The 14,860-nt window shown below is 43.2% G+C and overlaps 1 protein-coding gene across 1 annotated transcript in view; it reads left to right on the forward strand.

Annotated features, from left to right (window-relative positions):
- The window catches only part of LOC118218889 (NLR family CARD domain-containing protein 3-like), a gene marked incomplete at its 3' end in the record, with an annotated part of 90,689 nt that overhangs the window by 57,018 nt on the left and 18,811 nt on the right, over positions 1-14,860 (forward strand). The window lies entirely within an intron of this gene.

Genomic DNA, 14,860 nt, shown 5'->3' on the forward strand with positions numbered 1-14,860 from the left:
TGACATTTTTAGAGCAGACGACCATTGGAGCAAAGATGCACATGACTTGAGAGATTGACATGAAGAAAGAATTTTGACTTTAGGCCACACTGTTCTTGAGATATGAGCCAAAATGCAAACGTGATTATTACAGCGCCACCTATGGGCACACTATCTCAGGTTTTGGGGCCTGAGTAGTGGGGGGAATTTGGGACCATGTTGTCAAGTTTTATGTTCATAGGTCTTACAGTTTTTGCTGCACAAACACTTTTAGGGGAGAAAAATAAATAATAAGAATAATCAGACCAAAAATAATAGGGTTCGAGCAGCTTCGCTGCTTGGACCTCTAATTAAAATACATAAAAATACAACATAAAACAGGATAATAAAACAAATGTACTAACTAAAAGCCATCCAAAATAGGTGCGTTTTCAGCTGTGTTTTAAAACTGTCAACTGACGATGCAAATCTGACATGTTCTGAAAGAGTGTTCCACATCTTTGGGGCATAAAAACAAATGGCTAACTCTCCACTCCAACTCTAAAAGCCACAGGTAGCCTGTGTAAGGTAGCAAGGACAGGGGAAATGTGAGCTCTCATTTTTGTCCTGATCAGTATTCTTGCAGCTGCATTTTGAATATTCTATAGTCTATTAATTGACTTTTTTGGAAGTCCAGCAAAAAGAGCATCATAATAATTGGGTTTAACCCTATATAGCTAGCTGGATAATGTGTATTGGCCGCTACAGGGCTCCTATTAGAGAGCACTAAGTCACCAGGTGGAGTTCAACTTCTTTAATCCGTTGTAAAACGGTAAAATAATTACAGGCAGCTATAAACTGTACATATCAATAATAGTTTCTGAAATAAAACACAAAGAAATGGTACATGAGTATCACAGCTCTTAAATATCTCTCATCAAAGAATAAACTGTTAATCACTAATTATTAATTACTGAAATAAAATGTACAATTCTCATGCTGTGTAAATGAAATAAGCATCCTCTTCAATTCTATGATAAAACAGAAGCAGTTATACTTCCTTTAAATATAATGCTTAGCTCCAAAAATCGTACCACACATTCGCTACAAACATGCATGGACATAATAAGCCGCACAGTCTCTGTAACGTGAAGAATTTACAACAATAATCAAGTCTGCTTGTGATAAATGCACGTATTAGCTTTTTGGAATTTGACTGCAAGAGAAAAGGTCTTACTCTGGAAATGTTTCTTAAATGAAAGAATGCAGTTTTTGTCACTGAGTTTATGTGTGAATCAAAAATGACCCCCACGTTCTTTACTTTTGGTTTAGATTTTATCCCAAGAGGGCAGCATTTATTTACAAGTTTTTCCCTCTGAACGCCTGGACCTAAAAGAAGAACCTCTGTTTTTTCCTCATTCAATTTCAGGAAGTTTTTGGGCATCCAGCTCGTGATGTCTAAAAACATTGTTGCCATCTGGCCCTACAGACATATATTCTGTGTATCATCTGCATAGGTATGGAATTTTACACCATGTTTGCCAATAATTTTGCCTAAGGGGAGCATATACAGAGTGAAGATTAGAGGCCTAAGTATCGATCCCTGTGGAACTCCACAAGTAATATCAGCCTTCTTTGAGACATGGTCACCTAGACAGACATAAAGTGTGCTCCCTGTCAAATATGACTGAAACTATTTTAGCACAGTTTCTGAGAGACCAACCCAATGCTTAAGGCGGTGCATTAGTATTTCATGGTCTATGGTGTCAAATGCAGCACTCAAGTCTAAAAGAATAAGAACTGATATATTATTATCATCAATACTCTGTCTGAGGTCATGAACTACCTTCAGCAACGCGTTCTCTGTGCTATAATTTGAGCGAAAACCAGGGTCATAATCAAATGGCCCTATTATGGACCTGCCCACATCCTGGTCTATATCTCCACCCAGTCACATGTTCTGGTTTATGTACCTGACGAAGACCTTTGAGGTCGAAACGTTGTACCATTATATCACTTTGGGAGCAGAAAAAACAGTGTGCGGATACACTCCCTCTTCTTACTATTATTATCAGTTACTCATAGAAAACACAGTACATAAAGAAATATCTCAGCAAAAACATGTTTTCAACATACAAAAATGCCAAAATACTCACCCATACAAAGCACTGTCTATAAGCCAATAATTAAAACTTGCAAAATCTAGGCCTTTAAAAGTATTGACATCAATACTTTTGATATAAAAAAAGGGGTGGGGCGGTGAATAAATAAATACATATAATAATGGCAAATATGTTGCCCTATTAAAACATTTTAGAGACATATGTTTTCTCAATTAATGTACTGTATGTCCGTGGGTTGCATAAAGTTTAGCACAATAGTACTATTTATTTTACAATGTAAAAATCATATTTGTGAATAATAATAATAATAATAATAATAATAATATTCCAAACAGCACACAAAGCACTGGATGCAGACAATTGTTCAAACATAGTGTCGCCATTTTCACGATTTCAGGTGTAACAGCTGAATAGCTAAATTTCTGTGATTGGCGTTTCACTTTCATGTAACACATAAACTTTCAATGACAACATTCTCAACATAGAATGAGACCATCTAACTGCTCATGATATTAGCTCTCCAACAACACCAAACATGACTTTACTGCATATTATTTGGCTACGTAGTTTAGACAAAGACAAAGAAAGCGCATAATTTACGCACCGACATATGCATACGCGCCTATTATTCACCTCCAGGACCGGCAACAAAAACAGATATGCTGTCTCAGAAACGTCAAAACAATCGTGATACATCTACGCCTTTGGATCATGCTTTTGATTGGATAATATATGTGACTCGCCGAATCATCGACCAATAGAAACCTGCTTTTGGCCCGTCGTCCATTTTGCTTTTGACACGCCCCGTACTCTGGTCTCCAGATACTCCCGACTCGAGAAAGAGACTGTGGGTCAGATCTCACATTTCAGCCCTGAAATGCAAATAAAATAAAATAAAATGTCTTGTGGCGCATTTTGAATGAAATGAAGTGGAACTGGTAAGAGCAGGTATCGTGGAAAGTCAGCTCTCGTTAGTTTTTTATTATTTTATTTTAATACTTCACAAACACATTTGATGAGTATACGAAGGGCAAATAACCTTAAAAATTGTCAACAAAAAAAAGAGAAAAAAGAAACAGTTGATTGGGGAAGGCACAAGAAAATGTACAGATAAAATACCAAAAATTACACACTTAAAAACAAACTGTTGACTTGGGCATGCCCATGCAATGTTCCTGATTGATTGAGTTTCATTTCTGAGCCTTATGACGGCCAGCTTAATTTGCATCGACACTGCTGTCTTCCTCATGTCACACCCCAACAACAATCTCCAAAGGCAATTGCAAAGTCTAGACATCAACAGCTCTCTTCTGCATTCACTAACGACACAAATGAATACACCTGCCTAACGAAACACATCTGTGAAGCCAATTCAACAAATACGTGCAGTACCTTAAAATGGGGGGACCGTGTACAAAAGGTGCTGTAATTTCTAAACAGTTCATCCGATATGGATGAAAATACCCTCAAATTAAAGCTGACAGTCTGCACTTCAACCTCATTGTATCCTTTCAAACTCAAAGTGCTAGAGTACAGAACCAAAATAACAAAAAAATGTGTCACTGTCCAATGAATTATGGTGCTCACTGTATGTGCTAAAATTTGGCAAAGATCTACATGGATGAAATATTTGTTTATTCTGCATAACTTATTAAATACCATGACTGATGCAGCTAATAAAAAGTAGGCTATAAATATATAAAACTCCACCCATCGAACATTCAGTTGAGCCAGTAAACAGGTAAGTAAGGAAAGGTCCAAAGGTCCAACAGAAACTGAAGCTTAACGGCCATTTTAAAAACGGAGGAGGAAGAAACCCTAGGAAAGAAGGAATAAAATTAAATGTGAAAAACGGAGTAAACAGTCTGTTGTGGAGTGGAACTGAGGTAAGAGAAGCTGAAGGTAAAGGGCTGCGGGGAGGAATGGGAATCTGCAGGTATAGCCTAATCGCATTAACCCGCGTAATTCAGAAAAACGGGTAACTGGCAATAAAATAGCGAGTTTAATGCGTAGCCTAACAAGCTAAGAGCTCATACGGAATCCAATACCGTTTAGACCAGAAAGTAATTTAAAAAGTAATTTTTTGATATTCCATGACCACTTCTACCACGTGAGGAGGTAGCCTAGTGAGACGGACGTCAAAGGACGCTTGTTGTTGACATTTTTACACTTACTGCACTATAAACCCTGATTTTGTTTTTAATTAAACAATTAAGTGGTTGTTACTTATTTTTTTTCATGTTTTAGAGGAAATCATTTCCATTAGCCTACTAAACAAATTAAGTGGTTTGCAATATTGAGGGAAAATATACAGTGGAGTGATTGTGTTAGGCAGAGATTACTCTATAGGCCTATATCATTTTACTCATAGTCGGACTCCCTCCAGAACCCGGACACGCTCCCTTGCGGCGTTGGTCCCGTCCTTTTTATTGAAAATTTCGAAAAGACGTGGGGGTTGGAAGTAGCCTAGGTGTCCGGTATTTAGGGTAATTAAACTACCTTTGTGTGAAATTTCATGTCCATCCAAACATATATGAATATATTACGACGACTTTAATAAACATTACCCTGTTCGAGTGAATAAAATGGGGCAATTCGGCACTGGATGACGATCTCGCTACAGTTTACTGTCTACTGTCGCAGGCTTTGACTGGGGGTGTCCGTCTATCTTTGACTAGGCTAACCGACGAAGGTCTTCTAGTTTTCCCACTAGGAAAAAAATAAGGTTAGCTGACCTTTCGATTACTATATGTATGTGTTTGTGAAAATTGCGAAAAAGCGTCCACCTACAGGTAAGCGGACGATAAGGCTGCGTCCGAATAGGCCTCAGTAGTCTGACGTAACGCCGAGCAAAAAACCTTGCCCGTATGTGGAATTCCGGTTCAAAGGGAAATTTCTCTAAGGGAAAAAATGAATGGATTTTCTCATAACCGTCCCTGTCACAGTCTGTGATTTAAACTGGCGTTTAAAACTTGGACGTTTTTATCCGGACACATTTCTCTCTTAAATGGCACTAGATCCGCTGAATTCCAATGTCGTTTTTCAACCGAAACAATTATTTTGCTAACTAAAAGCTAACACTGCTGCGCATGTTATTTACGTCACAGCTCTTGCGGTTACATGGCAATGCTAGTGAAGCGCAAGTAGCCTAGTTATATTAAGATGTTTACAACGATATATACATCTGTAAAACATAGAAAAATGTATAATTTATTACACTAACGGGAAACGTTAATAACATCCGCCGTCGCAAAATTACGTAGCCTAGTGTAAGTCATCAGGGTCCAAGTTGAACTATGCGGTTGTAATGTAATGTAATGTAATGTAAGTGTAGTCGGATTCTCTTAGCACCGCGGTTGTTTTTTTTAAAAATTCTCCTTCACATCTTTCCTTAACCTCATGACGTTTTCCATCGAGGTCAAGGAAAAGTGGTTAGGAAAAGACATAGGACGTAATTTTTTTTACTATGCGGACGCAGCCATAGTCTTTTTTTGCTTAGGAAGGTTCCTAACTGAGTGAAATGACCCGGAAGTATCTAAGTGGCAGCCATGATTACATTACATTACATTACATTACAGGCATTTGGCAGACGCTCTTATCCAGAGCGACGTACAACAAAGTGTATAACCATAACCAGGAACAAGTATGACGAAACCCCTAGAGAGAAGTACCGGTCCAAGTACAGGGTACAACCGCATAGGTCAACTTGGACCCTGATGGTTAAACTGATTAACACTAACAACGAGAACGGCAACAACGCAATCTATGGAAAAATAAAAATAAATAAAAATACAAGTAGTCGTTAAGACAGTTGATGCGCCTAAGTCAACTATGAAACAGCTGCCTAGTTACAACCCTAAGTTTAGTAATTTGCAGGGGGGAAGGGAGGGATGGGGAGAGGTGCAGCCTGAAGAGGTGGGTCTTCAGTCGTCGTTTGAAATGGATCACAGTCTCAGCTGTTCTGACCACCACAGGGAGGTCATTCCACCATCGTGGGGCCAGAACAGACAGGAGACGTGTTCTGGAAGTGCAGGTGCGAAGAGGGGGAGGTGCTAGGCGTCCTGAGGTAACAGAACGGAGGGATCTGGCTGGCATGTAGGGTTTGAATATCTTGTGGAGGTATGCTGGGGCTGATTCCTTGACTGCCTGGTATGCTAGGACCAATGTTTTAAATTTGATGCGAGCTATAACAGGCAGCCAGTGGAGGGTAGTGAGCAGGGGAGTTACGTGGGAGTGTCTGGGGAGGTTGAAGACCAGACGAGCCGCAGCATTCTGAATGAGCTGCAGGGGTCTGGTGGCAGATGCCGGTAGTCCAGCCAGAAGAGAGTTGCAGTAGTCCAGGCGGGATAGAACCATTGCTTGGACCAGGAGCTGGGTTGAGTAGGTGGTGAGAAAGGGGCGGATGTTGTATAGGAAAAATCTGCATGCCCGGGTTACTGCTACAATGTTGTTGGAGAGGGACAGCCTGTTGTCCATCATCATTCCGAGATTCTTGGCGCAGGGTGATGATGTCACTACGATGTCCCCTAAGGAAATGGAAAAGTCGAGGAGGGGAGAGGATAGAGCAGGAATAAAGATTAGCTCCGTCTTTCCCGGGTTGAGCTTCAGGTGGTGATTGTCCATCCAGCTCTGAATGTCCCTCAGGCCAGCGGAGATGCGGGCAGGGACCTGTGTGTCTGATGGGGAGAAGGAGAGAAAGAGTTGCGTGTCGTCGGCATAGGAGTGATAGGACAAGCCATGGGCAGATATTACAGGGCCAAGGGATCTGGTGTACATGGAGAAGGGAAGGGGACCAAGGACTGAGCCCTGGGGAACTCCGGTGGTGAGGGGACGGGGTGGTGATACCTTACCCGCCCAGGCAACCTGGAAGGAACGGTCAGAGAGGTAGGACTCAATCCAGTCAAGGACTGTGCCGTGGATCCTTGTTGCTGCCAGGGAGGACAGGAGGGTAGAGTGGTCCACAGTGTCAAATGCAGCGGAGATGTCTAGAAGAATCAGGACAGAGGAGAGGGAGGCTGCTCGTGCGGCATGGAGTGACTCACTGACCGAGAGGAGTGCAGTCTCGGTCGAGTGGCCAGGCCTGAAGCCAGACTGGTGGGGATCAAGCAGGTTGTTCTCAGAGAAGAAAGCAGAGAGCTGGTTAGATGCAGCACGTTCAAGTGTTTTGGATAGGAAAGGGAGGAGAGATACCGGGTTGAATGACTGAAGGATCTAGTGTGGGTTTCTTCAGTAGCGGGGTGATGTGGGCCTTCTTGAAGGATGAGGGGAAACATCCAGAAGATAGGGAGGAGTTCACGAGGGAGGCGACAAAAGGGAGGATGTCTGGTGTGATTGCTTGAAGGAGAGATGAGGGGATAGGGTCGAGGGCGCAGGTGGTAGGGCGGTGGGTGAGCAGAAGCTGGGAGACTTCAGTGTCTGAGAGGAGAGAAAATGTGGAGAAACGGGGCGGAGGACGCAGAGGGGGCGGAGGACGCAGAGGGGGCAAAGGAGCTGCGGATGTCTGCAATCTTTTCGTCAAAGAATGCTGCAAAGTCATCTGCAGTGAAGGAAGACTGGGGTGGAGGAGGTGGCACGCTGAGGAGAGAAGAGAAAATAGAGAAAAGTTGACGAGGGTTAGAAATGGAGTTATGAATTTTGGTTTGGTAGAATTTTGCCTTAGCGGCAGTGACAGCAGAAGATAAGAGCTGTTCGAATTATCTAAAATGGCTTGCCATATTTTGGCTAGTAATATCTTAGATTCAGTTATGCAAAAAGATCATTTAGATATTGTCAGGATTCTGCCTTTTTCTGTTTCTGTTTTTTCCTTTTCTGGGCCGCCAGATGGCGGTACTTCAGTTTGTATTTCAGTTTGCTCCCTCTTTAGTTACCCCTGTGTTAATTGTATTATTGTTTTCAATTATTCTGTCATTGTTTTTCTTTGTGTCTCGTTATCCATCCCTGCTCTGGTTTGATTGTGCTTTGAGTTCACCTGTGTCTTGTTATCTTTGTGGCTATTTAAGTTCTCTGTTTTCCTTTTTTGGGTGCTGGCTCCTTGTGTTTCTGCCTGAGAGTATCTGCCTGTCTGTTTCTGCCTGCGTTTCTGTCTGTGAGTTCTGCCCTGCCTGAGTTCTGTTTCCTTGTGTTTTTTTTTTTTTGAAAATTCTGCTGTTTTTGTTTTTGAAAGTGCCCTGTCTGGCCTTGTTTTTGTTCCCTGTTTTCTGTTATCTGTATGAGACTAAAGTCTTTGATTGTATTTGCCATTTTGGAGTTCCTGGTGTTTTTCCCACTCTGCGTTTGGGTCCTGGTCCCCCGTTACCTGACATATCTTAAATCCGGAGGAATGAAAGATATCTAACTGAATTTATGACTAAGTCAGAGCTAATGTGGAGATCTCTAATTTGAGTTATGACTAGTCATAACTGAAATGGTGATACAGTATCTGGAGTTCACGTTTTGGATAGTCAAAACTGAATTGTAGATATATTTTAATTGGAGGTCCCATACAACTGAATGGCGAAAGTAACTTCAGTCTTGCTAGCAAAATGTAATTCGAGATATTAAAAGTTTTTTGATGAGTGAAAATGCAGTTAGAGATATCTGAAATTAGCTCTGACTAGTCTTAAATCAGTTACAGGTACCTGCAATGTGAATCTGGTCAGGCTATTAAATGTTTGCAACACAGCACCTTAATTAGCACTAAACAGGCACAGAAAACAAACAGATTGGGGGAACTGATGCCCTCTAGTGTGACGGTTGGATTCAGGTAGGGTTATTTCCCAAAAATATATAAAAATAATTGGCACCCCTAAAGATTCTTATAAATAAAATCAAACTAAATCTACACCAATATTAAGAGAAACTCTTGTGGCCTTTCATTGCTTCCTGTTTCACTGGAGGATTAAACTGAGAACCTGCTTGTGGAACCCATTTTTCATCTTCACCACAGAGAAAGACAAAGAACTGACAAATGATTGTCAGTTGCTGACCGTTGAAAATCAGGCAATGGATCAAAAAATAAACTGAAGCTGCTAGTTACCACTGTGAGGGCAATAATGAAGTTTAAAACTGCTGGAGGGCAGCATGGTGGTGTGTGTGGAGTTTGCATATTCTCATCCCATGTCTGCATGGGTTTCCTCCCACAGTCCAAAGACATGCAGGTTAAGCTAATTGGAGACACTAAATTGCTTGAATGTATGAGTGTGTAAGTGCATGGTGTGTGTGCCCTGTGATGGACTGGTGACCTGTTCAGGGTTTTTTCCTGCCTCTTGCCCAATGCATGCTGGGAGAGGCTCCAGCCCCCCTCACAACCATGTCCAGGAATATGATGTAGGATGGATTTAAGGATGCATATACTGAAAAGAAAAATACGGTGGTGGATCTTTAATGTTATGGGGCTACTTTGCTCACACTGGTCCTCGGGCCCTTGTTAAGGAAAGCAGCATTGTGAACTCTACCCAAGTACCAGGACAATTTAGTCCTAAACCTGACTACCTCTGCCAGCAGACTGAAACTAAACTAAAAAGACTCGGTGATATTAACCCTGCAAGGGGAGGGTGCACACAGTGCCAAATACAGGGGTGCCAATAATTGTGACGCACAATTTTTGTAAAATTGTTGTATCATCTGAGGAAAATTTGTCATTTTGGTAGTTTCCATTATATCATTAAATATATTCCATATGTTGGACAATGAAAATATACCTCAGCACTGGTACTCTTGATATATTGGTACTGGTATATTGAACGGTCTTAGTAATTGTTATCATGGGTGCAGAATATTTTGGAAGGAATTGTATTACTGTACAATTTTATGGCTCAGTTAAATTCCAGATTTGTCCCTGTCTGTTCTATAAGATTTGATGTATGTGTGTGTCTGTGTGCATTATTATGTCTATGCGTTATCATGTTCTTCTTGTGTGGATTTACAGGTCTGCCAATTTGGGTCAGAACCCACTTGTGAATCTGATCTGGTGTGTTCAGGTGTCCTGAGACAGGGGGAGCTATTTCTAAAATGAGTTCCCCAGAGGAGACCGAGACTGATGATGGAACCCACGGCCCTGCGAGAAAGAGGTAAAAATGCATGAATCAGAGAGTTAATATGCTGTGAGTTAGAGCTGCAGTAAGAGGATGAGTTTAACTGGAAGCTCTGTCTCCATGTGCTGTGAGTTAGAGCTGCAGTAAGAGGATGAGTTTAACTGGAAGCTCTGTCTCCATGTGCTGTGAGTTAGAGCTGCAGTAAGAGGATGAGTTTAACTGGAAGCTCTGTCTCCATGTGCTGTGAGTTAGAGCTGCAGTAAGAGGATGAGTTTAACTGGAAGCTCTGTCTCCATGTGCTGTGAGTTAGAGCTGCAGTTAGAGGATGATTTTAACTGGAAGCTCTGTCTCCTTGTGCTGTGAGTTAGAGCTGCAGTAAGACGATGAGTTTAACTGGATGCTCTGTCTCCATGTGCTGTGAGTTAGAGCTGCAGTAAGAAGATGAGTTTAACTGGACGCTCTGTCTCCATGTGCTGTGAGTTAGAGCTGCAGTAAGAGGATGAGTTTAACTGGAAGCTCTGTCTCCATGTTTGTTCACAGGGTCCGGGTAGATAGGGCTGGGTCACCTGTACCCAGCTGTCTGTCTATGAAAAGTGATCATTCAATGCATCTTCCAGACACCTTCAGAGGAGAGTTCACAGGTGATCAAAGGTAATGAAACAAGTTCATACTGACACTACGGTTGAATAAAACTTAAATCTCAGTGGCTACTTTTTGGTTTAGTGGGGTGTATGATAGCACATTCTCGTCAACATGTGTGTATTAACTCATTTTAAAGTGTCATGATGTGTTTTATATCACATTCGGATGTGCTGTGAGTTAGAGCTGCAGTAAGAGGATGAGTTTAACTGGAAGCTCTGTCTCCATGTGCTGTGAGTTAGAGCTGCAGTAAGAGGATGAGTTTAACTGGAAGCTCTGTCTCCATGTGCTGTGAGTTAGAGCTGCAGTAAGAGGATGAGTTTAACTGGAAGCTCTGTCTCCATGTGCTGTGAGTTAGAGCTGCAGTAAGAGGATGAGTTTAACTGGAAGCTCTGTCTCAATGTGCTGTGAGTTAGAGCTGCAGTAAGAGGATGAGTTTAACTGGAAGCTCTGTCTTCATGTACTGTGAGTTAGAGCTGCAGTAAGAGGATGAGTTTAACTGGAAGCTCTGTCTCCATGTGCTGTGAGTTAGAGCTGCAGTTAGGGTGAGCTTAAATGGAAGCTCTGTCTCCATGTTCTGTGAGTTAGAGCTGCAGTATACGAGTTTAACTACGTTGTGTCTCATGATTTATTCACAGGATTCCCTGCTCACTGGATTTAAGTCGTTTAGACGAGGAGAGTTCAGATAAACTTTCCCACATAAAACAGGTATGATATATACTTTTTTATATTTCAATATTTGAAGTTTATTTGACTTTCAGATGATCAGATTGAATATGTAATCAGGTTAATTATAGTTTATAAAAAGTGCTCTGGCCCTCTTTGGCTCACAGAACGACTGGATTCTTTTTTAGGATCCAAAAACGATGACAGTGGAACATTCCAAACAGAATGATTTAAAGTTCAAAGTTCAATGGCTTTATTTGTCACATGCATATACATGTACATACAGTGATATGCTAGTGAGACAAACTCCTTGTAGACTGCAACACAACGCTTCAATAATAACAATATACAGAAAAATAAAATAAAAATAATAACTTAATATAATATAACATATGAATACAAATTAAAAGAGAAGAACATAAAGAGCAGTTATTTAATAAAACGAGTAATACAAATAAGTTTTAAAAAGTAAGTACTAAAATAAGTCACAAGAAGCAGTGCAACCTATGATATATAATACAATAAGTACAATAAAGATAAAAGAAAATTACAAAGTAAATCGTGGGACGGTAAGGTGCTGCAGTGTACATTGAGGTAAAGGTGCTATGTGCTTGAGGTGAAAATACTATTCCAGGACAGTTGTCCTGGCAGTGCAGTTAAAAGCACTGATGTCCTGAGGGAGAAAGCTCCTCCTAAGTCTCTCAGTGCTGGTCCTGTGGCTGCGTAGGCGTTTGCCTGACCGCAGCAGCTCAAACAGTCCGTTGTTGGGATGGAAAGAGTCCTTCCTAATCCTCTTTGCTCTGCTTAAGCACCTCCTGGGGTACAGGTCCTGCAGAGTGGGGAGTGTGGTCCCCATGGTACGCTCAGCTGACCGCACCACCCTCTGCAGGGCTCTCCGGTCCAGAGAGGAGCAGTTCCCGTACCAGACGGTGATGTTCCCCAGCAGGATTCTCTCAATGGTTGCAGAGTAGAAGGTTTTCAGGATCTTCTTGGAGACTCTGAACTTCCTCAGCTGTCTGAGGTGATACAGGCGCTGCCTTGCCTTTCTCACCACAGTGTCGGTGTGCAGTGTCCATGTCAGGTCCTCTGTGATGTGGACACCGAGGTACTTGAAATTTCTCACCCTCTCTACCGGTGACCCATTGATCTGTAGAGGGGTGTCGGTCCTCAGCCGTTTCTTCTTACAGAAGTCCACCACCATCTCCTTGGTTTTGCTGACGTTCAGGAAGAGACGGTTGTCCTGGCCCCACAGTGACAGGTCTGCCACCTCCTGGAGATAGGCCTTCTCGTTGTCGTTGGTGATCGGGCCTACCACCACTGTGTCGTCAGCAAACTTGACGATGGTGTTGGACTCAAACCTGGCCACACAGTCATGTGTGTACAGGGAGTACAGCAGAGGGCTCAACACACACCCCTGGGGGGCTCCAGTGCTGAGGGTGAGGGGGTTTGAGGTGTGCTTACCCACTCTAACCACCTGGGGTCTGGCGGTCAGGAAATCCAGTATCCAGGCACAAACGGAGGTGTTCAGTCCCAGGTCAGTCAGTTTAGCAGCCAGTCTGGAGGGGACTATGGTATTGAAAGCTGAGCTGAAATCAATGAAGGCAATCTTACATAAGCCCCCCCCCCCCCTTCTGTTGTCGAGCTGAGAGAGAGTGGCATGCAGAACCTGACAGACCGCATCATCCGTGGATCTGTTGGGGCGGTAAGCAAACTGCAGAGGGTCCAAGGTGCTGGGAAGAGAGGAGCAGATGTAGTCCTTGACTAGCCTCTCAAAGCACTTCATCACCACCGAGGTGAGTGCTACCGGGCGGTAGTCATTCAGGCAGGCTGGGGAAGCGTTCTTGGGTACAGGGACAATGGTGGACCTCTTGAAGCATATGGGGACAACGGACTGGGCCAGGGAGAGGTTGATTATGGTGGTGAACACAGGAGCCAGGAGATCAGCACAGGTCTTGAGGACTCGTCCGAAGATTCCGTCTGGCCCTGCTGCTTTCCTGGTGTCCACCCGTTTCAAGGCTCCCCTCACATAGTGCTCTGACAGGATGAGTGAGCTTGCAGCTCCGGGGGGGGGGAACTCGTGTTATACACGCTAACTGTGCTAGCCGCTGGGCTAATGTTAGCATCGTTAGCCTCGAAACGTGCATAAAAAGAGTTCAGCTCGTCTGCCAGAGTAATGTCAGCTCTCACCATAGGGGGGCGCCTGCCCTTATGGTCTGTAATGTCCCGTAGTTCTTGCCACGCGCGTCGGGTGTCTCGCTGCTGGAACTCCACTCTGTCCTTGTAGTGATGCTTTGCATCCTTGATTGCTCGCCTCAGCCTGTAGGACACCGCCTTGTACTCCGTCATGTCCCCAGACACCAGTCCCACGTTATAGGCAGTGGTGCATGCGTTCAGAGCAATGCGGATGGATCTGTCACCCCACGGTTTCTGGTTAGGAAAACACTTAACTTTCACCGTAGAGATAACTTTGTCCACCACCGTTGTAATGAAGCCGGTCACCACTTCTGTAAACACGTTGACGTCATCAGAGGTGGACTGGAACCTGTCCCAGTCGATGTCGTCCAGCGCGTCCTGTAGAGTGGCCTCTGATTGGGCGGTCCAGCGCTTGACCTCTCGCGACACCACCTCTTCCCGTACCCTCCGTTGTTTGTATTCTGTTATCAGGAAGATGGCGGCATGGTCTGATTTGCCAAATGATGGTAGAGAGGTAGCCTTGTAGCCCTCCTTGAACGGTGAATAGCAGTGATCAAGTATCTTGTCCTTTCGGGTAGGACATTTGACGTGTTGGTAAAAGTTTGGCATAAGGTTTGCCTTGTTGAAGTCCCCTGCCACGATGAGGGCAGCGTCTGGGTGCTTGGTCTGCAGTCCGCTTAGCACATCATGTAACACCGACAAAGCCTCGTCGTGTCCGCTTGTGGTGGAATGTAAACGGCCCTAGTGATCACTGCGGAAACTCCCGGGGCAGGTAGAATGGACACTCAGCACTCAGTTTGTATAGTTAGCATTAAAAAATGTATTGCACTGAGAAACTTAATTCAACTCAACAACTAAATTATTCCAGGGACATTCGTGATTCATCACAAGTAGTGTCCCTAAAAAACATAAATCAGGAGCAAAAGTTGCATTTCGAATATAGGCTTTAGACCTGCTGCATGTTGTGTTCTAAAGTATCTTTTCCTGTTCTGGCCTTCCTACAAGAGAAAACATGAGACATTGCAGGCATTTAGCAGTCACTCTTATTCAGAGCGACTTACACAACTTTTTACACAGCATTTACATTGCTTCCTTTTATACAGCTGGATATGAACAGAAGCAATGCAGGTTAAGTACCTTGCTCAAGGGTACAACAGCAGTGTCCTACCTGGGATTCAAACCTCTGACGAGACCAGCTCCTTACCCATTATACTACACTGCCACCCATCATAAAGCAAGGCTGTGTTTCCATGGCTCTGATACAGCAAC

This window comes from Anguilla anguilla, chromosome 19 (assembly GCF_013347855.1).
Source record: "Anguilla anguilla isolate fAngAng1 chromosome 19, fAngAng1.pri, whole genome shotgun sequence".
In the NCBI taxonomy this organism is placed as follows: Eukaryota; Metazoa; Chordata; class Actinopteri; order Anguilliformes; family Anguillidae; genus Anguilla; species Anguilla anguilla.